This window comes from Eriocheir sinensis, chromosome 6 (genome assembly GCF_024679095.1).
Source record: "Eriocheir sinensis breed Jianghai 21 chromosome 6, ASM2467909v1, whole genome shotgun sequence".
Taxonomy (NCBI): Eukaryota; Metazoa; Arthropoda; class Malacostraca; order Decapoda; family Varunidae; genus Eriocheir; species Eriocheir sinensis.
This window is the reverse complement of record NC_066514.1, coordinates 3,219,839-3,229,699: the sequence shown is the minus strand read 5'-3', so window position 1 is coordinate 3,229,699 and position 9,861 is coordinate 3,219,839. Positions and strand designations below refer to the sequence as shown.

At 46.5% G+C, this 9,861-nt stretch overlaps 1 long non-coding RNA gene across 3 annotated transcripts; it reads right to left on the bottom strand.

Moving 5' to 3' along the window:
• Nucleotides 1-2,836: 2,836 nt before the first annotated feature.
• On the bottom strand, nucleotides 2,837-4,147 carry LOC126988918 (uncharacterized). Of its 3 annotated transcripts, none has more exons than XR_007742670.1 (2): nucleotides 4,119-4,147; nucleotides 2,837-3,412 (listed from the first exon to the last, which is right to left on the bottom strand). It is a non-coding gene; the product is annotated as an uncharacterized LOC126988918 (long non-coding RNA). The 3 variants fall into 3 exon arrangements; XR_007742671.1 differs by lacking the exon at nucleotides 4,119-4,147 and adding an exon at nucleotides 3,951-3,990; XR_007742675.1 differs by lacking the exon at nucleotides 4,119-4,147 and adding an exon at nucleotides 3,877-3,916.
• Between the last annotated feature and the right edge of the window lie 5,714 nt (nucleotides 4,148-9,861).

Sequence of the window (9,861 nt, the reverse complement as noted above, 5' to 3'; positions counted from 1 at the left end):
ATAATGATTTCCCCGCTCGTGGTGTGCAGAAGTCGGGTAAAACTCTCACTAGGACCACAAAACACTCCATGAAACTCCCGGGAACTTCAACGGGAGGCTTTTCAAACGGGCTAATACTTGGAGAGAAAGGGGGAGGGAGCGAGGGGAGGGGTGGAGGAAAGGAGGGGGGGGGGAGAGAAGGAGGGGTTGTGGGGTGTGCAAGAGTAGGTTATTAAGAAGCCAGGGGAGGTATTGGTATTCTCCGACCCAACTCTCACACCAACTCTTTCCAGACGCCGAAAAGAAGATAAGCCGGGTTCTCATAAGTGTTTTTTTAGGTTCATGGTACGGAAGAAGGGTCAAACTACCACCAGGGTCAAAGAACTACCCCAGGAAAGGCCCATCACTCCTGGCCTTAGCAAATAGGTGAGCTTGGGCTATTCCTAGACGCTTCCAACTCACATACCAACTCTTTCCAGACGCCGAAAAGATGATAAGCCGGGTTCTGATAAGGGTTTCATAGTTTCATGGTACGGAAGAAGGGTCAAACTACCACCAGGGTCATAAAACTACCTCAGGGGAGACCCATCACTCCTATGAAAGCCTTAGCAAATATAGGTGAGCTTGGGCTATTCCTAGACGCTTCCAACTCTCATACCAACTCTTTCCAGACGCCGAAAAGAAGATAAGCCGGGTTCTGATAAGGGTTTCATAGTTTCATGGTACAGAAGAAGGGTCAAACTACCACCAGGGTCATAAAACTACCCCAGGAAAGGCCCATCACTCCTGGCCTTAGCAAATATAGGTGAGCTTGGGCTATTCCTAGACGCTTCCAACTCTCACACCAACTCTTTCCAGACGCCGAAAAGAAGATAAGCCGGGTTCTGATAAGGGTTTCATAGCTTCATGGTACAGAAGAAGGGTCAAACTACCACCAGGGTCATAGAACTACCCCAGGGGAGACCCATCACCCCTACGAAAGCCTTGGCAAATAGGTGAGCTTGGAGTAATCCTAGACGCTTCCAACTCTCACACCAACTCTTTCCAGACGCCGAAAAGAATATAAGCCGGGTTCTCATAAGTGTTTTTTTAGGTTCATGGTACGGAAGAAGGGTCAAACTACCACCAGGGTCATAGAACTACCCCAGGAAAGGCCCATCACTCCTATGAAAGCCTTAGCAAATAGGTGTTCTTGGGCTAATCCTATACGCTTCCACCTCTAATACCACCAACTTCCAAAGGCCGAATAGAAGATAAATCGGTTTCTCATAAGTGTTTTTTTAGGTTCATGGTACAGAAGAAGGGTCAAACTACCGCCAGGGTCATAAAACTACCCCAGGAGAGGCCGGAGGAGGAGGAAGAGGAGGAAAGAGAATGAAAAAGAAGAAGAAGAGAAAGCAAGAGAAGAATGACGATGGGAACGATGAAGAAGAAAAAGAACAACAAGAACAAGAAGAAAAATAAGACAAAAAATGAATAAAAAGAACACAAAGGAACACAAGGGAAGAACAAACAACAGCAGAGGAGGAGGAGACGGAGGCGCTGTTCATACAAGAGTGAAGGAAACCAATACAAGCTTGTCTATATAGTTCTTGAGACGCCTTTAAGAGAGTGTTTACTACTCAATACAGGAGGAGGAGGAGGAGGAGGAGAAGGAGGAGGAGGAGGAGGAGAAAACACACTAATAACGATGTAATTAAAATAAGTGTAAAATTAGAATTGGATTTTGTGTTGAGGAAGGAAGAAAACAGAAACGAATTGGAGGAGGAGGAGGAGGAGGAGGAAATAGTAGTAGTAGTAGTAGTAGTAGTAGGAGTAGTAATGGTAGGTAATGTTTTTGTGTTATTGTTTGGGAGAGAGGAAGAGGAAAAGGAGGAGGAGGAGGAGGAGGAGGAGGACGCTTATTGGCAAGGAGTAAATGAAAATCTATGGCGGAGGAAAGCAATCTCTCTCTCTCTCTCTCTCTCTCTCTCTCTCTCTCTCTCTCTCTCTCTCTCTCTCTCTCTCTCTCTCTCTCTCTCTCTCTCTCTCTTTCCTTTCCCTTTCCTTCCCTTTTCCCTAACCTAACCATATCACAACTTTTAGGCGGTCCTTTAAAAAAAAAACTCTCTTACTTAATTTCTTCCCTAACTCTCTTTCCTTCCTTTCATCCCAACCTAACCATGTCAATACTTTTATAGACGCCCCCTTTCACAATTTAACTCCATATGATACGGGAGGGGGCACAGGGGGTCTTAGGAAGCGGTCAAAGGGAGACTTCAGAATGGGGGCGTGAGGGAAGCGCTCGAGTTAGGTTAGAACAACACAATAAACTATACATTGATATCTCCGCTTCTTCCTCACAAATAAACAAACTATCAGGCGGCAGGAGGCAGTACAGGGAAGGTTATTTAGCACACGGTCGAAGGGCTGCACAGAGGGTCGTGTGGGAGGTCGAGGTATATAAGAGATGTTAGAACACCATGTCTGATTGGGGGTCATTATAATCTGTGTTGTTATGGTCATTCCTCTGTTCGGCTTCTGGGTCCCGACAACAAAACTGGGTCGGGGTAAGTAAAGTTTGCAAGAGACTGATGCAGCATGTAACTATTTTTGAAGTATACTTTTTGGGGCGCTGGTAAAATGAAGGGGAGGTTGTACAGGGCTTCAGAAAGGGTCGGGGATGAGACGGTTAACACAGAACTGGGTCGGAGTGAGACAGTTTGGACCCTAATGAAGACGAGAGTGGATTTTTATTGCTTACTTTTTCCGCCGCTGATAAAATGAAGGGGAGGGTGTACAGGGCTTCAGAAAGGGTCGGGAGTGAGGCGGTTAGCACAGAACTGGGTCGGGGTGGGAAAGTTTGAACCCTAATGCAGGAAAGCTTCGTTTAGTCGGCGCAACATCTGTGGTCATATGCCGGAGAGACAGGAGGGGAAGGAATTATAGGAGAAGGGAACAGACCCCAGGAGACGGGACACAACCCCCGATTAATACCTGGTACCCATTCACTGCTGGGTGGACAGGGGCGTAGGGTATCGGAAAAGCCGCCCAAGTTTTTCCACTCCCCCCGGGAATCGAACCCGGGCTCTCTCGATTGTGAGCCGAGTGTGCTAACCACTGCACCACGAAGCCCCCCCTAATGCAGGACGAGACTGTATTTTTATTTCTTACTCTTTCCGGCGCTGATAAAATGAAGATATATGAAACCTGCAAACCGAACAAATGCTGCATAAATGTGTAAAACTATCTCATGCGGGCCGCTGATGAGGCGCCGAGCAGGTAAATGTTGTGGAGTAATTGGGGCTTCATTACGACCCCTGCCTGGGACATTCGGAGCCGGTGATGCATAATGGTAATTCGGGGACATGAATTAATGCAGAAAACATCGCCGGGAAGGTTGAAAATGCGACGGTGATATATAACGGGGAGGATGGTGGAAGGCTAGTCTAACCTCGTGTGACACCCTTGCCCTACAGAACCTAACCTTACCTTCCCTTCCCTTACCTTACCTTACCTTACTTTACTGTTGGAAGGCTTGTCTAACCTCGACTCAAACCCTTGCCCTTACAGAACCTTACCTTCCCTTCCCTTCCCTTACCTTACTTTACTGTTGGAAGGCTTGTCTAACCCCGACTCAAACCCTTGCCCTTACAGAACCTAACCTTACCTTACCTTCCCTTCCCTTCCCTTACCTTACTTTACTGTTGGAAGGCTTGTCTAACCTCGACTCAAACCCTTGCCCTTACAGAACCTAACCTTCCCTTCCCTTCCCTTCCCTTCCCTTACCTTAACTTACATTACAGTTGGAAGGCTTGAATAACCCCGCCTCAAAACCTTGCCCTTACAGAACCTTACCTTCCCTTCCCTTCCCTTCCCTTCCCTTACCTTACTTTACTGTTGGAAGGCTTGTCTAACCTCGAGTGACACCCTTGCCCTTACAGAACCTAACCTTACCTTACCTTACTTTACTGTTGGAAGGCTTGTCTAACCTCGAGTGACACCCTTGCCCTTACAGAACCTAACCTTACCTTACCTTACTTTACTGTTGGAAGGCCTGTCTAACCTTGACTCAAACCCTTGCCCTTATAGAACCTAACCTTACCTTACCTTCCCTTCCCTTCCCTTACCTTACTTTACTGGTGGAAGGCTTGTCTAACCTCGAGTGACACCCTTGCCCTTACAGAACCTAACCTTCCTTCCTTACAGAACCTAACCTTACCTTCCTGTTGGAACTTGTCTAACCTTACCTTCCCTTACAGAACCTAACCTTACCTTCCCTTACAGAACCTAACCTTACCTTCCTTACAGAACCTAACCTCACCTTCCCTTACAGAACCTAACCTTACCTCCTTCCCTTACAGAACCTAACCTTACCTTCCCTTACAGAACCTAACCTTACCTTCCCTTACAGAACCTAACCTTACCTTCCCTTACAGAACCTAACCTTACCTTACCTTACAGAACCTAACCTTACCTTCCCTTACAGAACCTAACCTTACCTTACCTTACCTTACTGTTGGAAGGCTTGTCTGACCTCGAGTGACACCCTTGCCCTTACAGAACCTAACCTTGCCTTCCCTTCCCTTCCCTTACCTTCCCTTACTTTACTGTTGGAAGGCTTGTCTAACCTCGACTCAAACCCTTGCCCTTACAGAACCTAACCTTCCCTTCCCTTCCCTTCCCTTCCCTTACCTTACAACGGTTGGAAGGCCTGTCTAACCTCGACTCAAACCCTTGCCCTTACAGAACCTTACCTTACTTTACCTTACCTTACTTTACCTTCCCTTCCCTTACCTTACTTGACTGTTGGAAGGCCTGTCTAACCTCGACTCAAACCCTTGCCCTTACAGAACCTTACCTTACCTTCCCTTACCTTCCCTTACCTTACTTTACTGTTGGAAGGCTTGTCTAACCTCGACTCAAACCCTTGCCTTTACAGAACCTAACCTTCCCTTCCCTTCCCTTCCCTTCCCTTACCTTACCTTACTTTACTGTTGGAAGGCTTGTCTAACCTCGACTCAAACCCTTGCCCTACAGAACCTAACCTTCCCTTACCTTCCCTTCCCTTACCTCACCTTACTTTACCTTCCCTTCCCTTACCTTACTTTACTGTTGGAAGGCCTGTCTAACCTTGACTCAAACCCTTGCCCTTACAGAACCTAACCTTACCTAACATTTCTTTACAACTGGAAGGCTTTTCTAACGTGGACCTTAACCTTTACTTAACCACACCTTATATTTCTTTACTGCTGGAAGGCGTTTTTAACCTCGACTCAGTGCGTCCTGCAACCCCCAAATGCGAAGGTAGAGACGCGGAATTTGGGGGCAGTAACTAAGAATCTCCACTCAGAAGCGAATTAACATAAGAATTTTCACCCACAAGGCCTCTAAAATAAGTTGGCGGAACATTTTAGGTGTGAAATAACTCCTTTAAATGTCTCTGGTAATCCCCAAATTTGTCTTTATCTGACGAGCGTAGAGATGTATACTGGTAACCACTCAGGAAACTCCACCCAGAAGCCTTCCACAATACATTAGCAGAATTCTTTTAGTGTGTAATAACCGAGGCTTTTGTAACCCCCAAATGTACCTTCAGAAATAAAAAATTAAAAACTCGGTATTTGCAGGATTGGTAACAGCATAAGAATTTCTACAAACAAGCTCTCTAAAATAAGTTGGCAAAATAATAAATAATGAAATACCTCCTTTAAACCTCTCTTGTAAACCCATGTCTGGTAAACCCCAAATTTATCTTCATCCGAGGAGCAAAGGATAGGCGGTGGCTGAGTGGTAGCGTGCTGGGCCCACATTCACCGCGGGTTCGAATCCCCACGCTACCACCTGGGATTTTTCAGTCACCGCCGAGTGGCTTAAAACTACCCACATGCTGTCCTGAAGACCTCCCATCAACCCGGATTCTAGAGGAAACCGTCCAAGTGAATCAAGGAGGAGTTCCGGGGGGCAGCATGAGCCAGGAGAAGATGGCGCCACTATAAACACTTGCCTGCGCCATGACGGGCTGGGGCCGACTACCATCTAGGGCCCCTCAAGAAAGCCTAAAAAAAATTTTACCTTACCTTACCTTACCTTCCCTTCCCTTACCTTACTTTGTGGAATTCTGGTAACAACTCAGGAATCTCCACTCAGAAGCTTCCACAATACCTCATCGGAATTTCTTAAGCATGTAATAACCGGTGAATCTTGCAAACATTCCCCCACAGTTCACTCTCCCCGCGATCAACATAGTAACAGAACGAGCTGGGGGAAGCCTGAGTCCCCCACCCCACCCCGCCCGCCCCCGCACCTTCACCCCAACAACCCCGCCGCCGCTGACCAGGGAGAGGGGGCAGGTGGCGCGGGGGAGACGGGCGGTTGCTTGATGCTCTGGTATGCTGGCCGCGGGAAAAATTCAATGAAGGGCGCTGGCGGGGCAAGAGGTCGACCCCCCTCCCCCCTCCCCCCCACGACCCGCCACCGCCGCCGCTCTCCACAACGGACCGCGGTGGATAGGTGAGTTTTGTTATTACCCCTTCCATCTCTCTCTCTCTCTCTCTCTCTCTCTCTCTCTCTCTCTCTGGCTATCTCTTTCTCTCTCTCGCCTTCTCTTTCTCTCTTTCTATCTATCTATCCGTCTATCGATCTATGTTTATCTGTGTGTGTTTGTCTATCAATACTTCTCTCTCTCTCTCTCTCTCTCTCTCTCTCTCTCTCTCTCTCATTTTGTTTTTCCTTTTCCTTTTATTTTGTTTTATTTCATGTTTCCTCGTTTTTTTTCCTTCCCTCCGTCTCTCTCTCTCTCTCTCTCTCTCTCTCTCTCTCTCTCTCTCTCTCTCTCTCTCTCTCTCTCTCTCTCTATCCCAATGTAAGCAGCTTTTCCATATATATTCCCTCTCTCTCAAACTCACCCAGCACACACACACACACACACACACACACACACACACACACACAACCCACGCCTCTCATTCCTGAAGTCGAAGCTGATTGGATGAAATTTCTTTAGTCAACTGTGATAGAATTAAAAAAAGCAAATAAATAAACCTAAGCCATGAAATAGTCCCAAATATACTAAATAAATGATAACATATTTGAGGTAAAGGTCCCGGTAAGGCTGGTAACCGCGGGCTCTCTGGGTAAGAACACTGGGCTTGGAGGACTGGAACCCTATTTAACTGTATTCGATTCTCCAGAAGTTCCTCATAATTCTGTATCTGATTCCCTCTCTACATGTGTTAGGTGCCTATTGAACCCTATTTAACCGTATTCGAAGATCTTCAGACGTTTTCATCCCTCACAACAAACATTTCATTATGCCACAAAGGAGATGATTCGGGTTCCTTTGAGTTAGTTTACAGATCCACAGTGTAGAAGCCTTGTTAAACTATCACTATGCTCATAAAAGTACTCGTGAACTAACCCACAACCTCTACAAAAGCTTAAGCCAATGTGGGAGTGGAGGTTCAGAAATGTTTGCAAATATGGTCGATAGTTTTACACTCTCTTGGTTTCCACAAGTTTTTACGAAGGCCTCAGAGCAGATTGGTCGTGTTCTAATGAGTGTTTCTTTAGGTTCATGGTACAGAAGAAGGGTCAGACTACCACCAGGGTCATAAAACTACCCCTGGAAATGCTCACAACTCCTATGAAAGCCTTGTCGAATAAGTGTTTCCTAGGTTCATGGTACAGAAGAAGGGTCAGACTACCACCAGGGTCATAAAACTACCCCTGGAAATGCTCACAACTCCTAAGAAAGTCTTGTCAATTAAGTGTTTCCTAGGTTCATGGCACAGATGAAGGGCCAGACTACCACCAGGGTCATAAAACTACCCCTGGAAATGCTCACAACTCCTACGAAAGCCTTGTCAAATAAGTGTTTCCCAGGTTCATGGCACAGAAGAAGGGCCAGACTACCACCAGGGTCATAAAACTACCCCTGGAAATGCTCACAACTCCTACGAAAGCCTTGTCAAATAAGTGTTTCCCAGGTTCATGGCACAGAAGAAGGGCCAGACTACCACCAGGGTCATAAAACTACCCATGGAAACACCCGCAACACCTACGAAAGCCTTCACAATTAAGTGTTTCCTAGGTTCATGATACAGAAGAAGGGCCAGACTACCACCAGGGTCATAAAACTACCCATGGAAACACCCACAACAACCTCTACCAGTGTCTTATCGTGGGTGAACACAGACACTGGTTGACTGAGGGGCAGCGTCTATAACACAGGGACACAGTGGAGGCTGGACCGGTCTCGCCCCCAAGCATAAGCGTGAAGGGTGTTGTGACTTACCCTTTAACAGCGACACCCAGCCAGCCTGTCAACGCCACTCACCTGCGGGGGAGGAAAGATAACATGATTAGCGACACTGTAAAGGAGGAAGGGAGGGAAGGGAAGGGAAGGGAAGGGAAGGGAAGGGAAGGTAAGGAAAGGTAAGGTAAGGTAAGGTAAGGAAGGAAGGAAGGGAGGAAGGGAGGGAAGGGAAGGGAAGGGAATGGAAGGAAGGAAGGAAGGAAGGTAAGGTAAGGAAGGAAGGAAGGAAGGGAAGGGAAGGAAGGGAAGGAAGGAAAAAGGGAAAGGGAAGGAAGGAAGGGAGAGAGTGAGAGAGAGAGAGAGAGAGAGAGAGAGAGAGAGAGAGAGAGAGAGAGAGAGAGAGAGAGAGAGAGAGAGATAGCCAGAGAGAGGGCGAGAGAGCGAGAGAGACGTTAATAACTGGATTATATAAACACACAATGAGGAAAAAAAACTTTGAAGAAGAAAACCCAAATATACGGACCTTGAAGTTACTGAAGTTTATTGCAAAGAAGGGAGGAGGGAAGAGGAAGAGGAGGAGGAGGAGGAGGAGAAGGCGGACGCTGGAGAGGAAAATTGGAGTGACGGATGGAGGGAAGGAAAGGGAGGGGAGACGAATGGAGGAGAGGGGAGGAAGGAGAGAGGGGGAGTGACGGATGGAGGAGAGGAGAGGAAGGAGAGAGCAAAGAGAAGCGGGTTGATGGATGGAGGAAAGGGGAAGGAAGCGTTACAAAGGACGAAGCGAAGGAAAATAACGCGAATGGATTGATTTTGCGAAGAGGAATTAATGAAAAGTCTTTGTGTATTAATTATCAGGAGTTGTATCAATGTTCTTACCGATATTTGCATCTAATCAGTACCATTTTTATTGGATTAGAATTATTACTTGTGATGATGGTACTACTACTACTACTACTACTACTACGACTACTACGACTGGAAACGTAAAATACCAATAACAAGAACAATAACAAAAATAACACCCATCATCCTCCTCCTCAGAACTAATGAATCAGTGTTACAAATCTGAGTTTAAAAAAGGAACACATTCTTTGCCAACACAACAAAACAAATCCAACACAAAGAAAGAAAAAAACATTTGGGTATTGAAAGGCCTTGCTGGGTGGGGCTTCGCGCGGATATGGTAACACTAGCATAATGATAATAATAATAATAACAATATGATCGCTATTTTCACGCTGACTGCTCTTCTGAACTTGCTAACTGCATGCCTCCCCCCCTCCCGCGGCCCCGCTGCACACGACTTTCTACTCATGCTCATCCCTATACTGTCCAAACCCCTTATGCAAGAGTTAACCAGCATCTTCACTCTTTCATCCCTCACTCTGGTAAACTCTGTAATAATCTTCCTTCATCTGTATTTCCTCCTGCCTTCATCCCTATACTGTCCAAACCCCTTACGCAAGAGTTAACCAGCATCTTCACTCTTTCATCCCTATACTGTCCAAACCCCTTATGCAAGAGTTAACCAGCATCTTCACTCTTTCATCCCTATACTGTCCAAACCCCTTACGCAAGAGTTAACCAGCATCTTCACTCTTTCATCCCTATACTGTCCAAACCCCTTATGCAAGAGTTAACCAGCA